This window comes from Etheostoma spectabile, chromosome 9 (assembly GCF_008692095.1).
Source record: "Etheostoma spectabile isolate EspeVRDwgs_2016 chromosome 9, UIUC_Espe_1.0, whole genome shotgun sequence".
Classification (NCBI taxonomy): domain Eukaryota; kingdom Metazoa; phylum Chordata; class Actinopteri; order Perciformes; family Percidae; genus Etheostoma; species Etheostoma spectabile.
This window is the reverse complement of record NC_045741.1, coordinates 29,796,522-29,797,683: the sequence shown is the minus strand read 5'-3', so window position 1 is coordinate 29,797,683 and position 1,162 is coordinate 29,796,522.

Below are 1,162 nucleotides of genomic sequence, written 5' to 3'. Positions count from 1 at the left end.
CCTCTTACAAATCTTGTTATTCGCGGTTTCCGGCGTTTTTTTTGGGCTGGTCACTAAGTGTATTTGCTTGAGTTGTGGCTTGTACACAGCTTGATCCCTTAACACGGCTCGCTCGATCCCGACCCTGCCCCTTCCCCATAAACACTTAGACAGCAGCGTTTTCCCACCCACTTCCTGCTTCTAATTGGCCTGACGCCAGATGGAACGAGTACCACCAATCAGAGGGAAGGGCATCCTGTTTTCTGGTTGGGAAAATGCGCGAGTCAACTATTGGGAGTGTACTGTAGGAGAGTTTTTGGAGAATAATCCCGTGAAAGTGGGTGAATACGGGAAGAAACAACAAAGACTGGAGAAAGAAAGAGGAGGAAAAGAATGGATTCAACCGCGTCGTGGGACACAACTCAAAATCACTGTGAAAAAAAGTGATTTCAATCCATCAGTTTATTAATGTTCAATAATGTTAAAAGTTGGTTTAACTTACTCCTGTGGTCATTGTCCTGAAGCCGGGGAGAAAATAAAATAACACTCTAGCCTACCGTGTGTAGAGTTACCAATTGTCTACATGGATTGTACACACAGTTTTATTTATTTTCTCTTCCAGGGATCTTAGGGGGGCTACGTAGAAAAGTCGCTTATTTGGGCTTGTTTTCACAGGCCTGGTGTGCGTATTTGTCTTCGCAATCTGGCAACAACTGGGCAGGAGCGTCAAGGACACTTTCTGTACAGTCTGCATGCGTAACAGTCCCGCTTTTGATATAACGTTACGACATTTCGCGCTCCCACATTGTGTTAACTCGACGTTTGAAGGTGGAACCGTTTTCCATTTCCCTCACGGCGGTCGCTAACCGAGGTTAAGTAGCTAGCTGCGTCCTCCGCTAGCAATGACATGACGCAGTTTCCGGTTTGTTCGCTATGAAATCAAAGTTATGTTAAGTAAAAAACACAAACAAAAGTACGCTAGCACAACCTGTGCAAGTTAAGTCACTGTATGTAGAGAATTTCAAGCCCTCTCATATAACAGACGAGCGTTTTGTGCGTCGTCCTGTAGTTTATAACGACCTGGCAGCCTGGCAAGTCATTTAGGAAGTTTTGCCACGAGGACAATATGTTTTACCAACTTTTTTAAGAAATTGTCGCTTTTCTCTTTCTGCAACATCTGAAC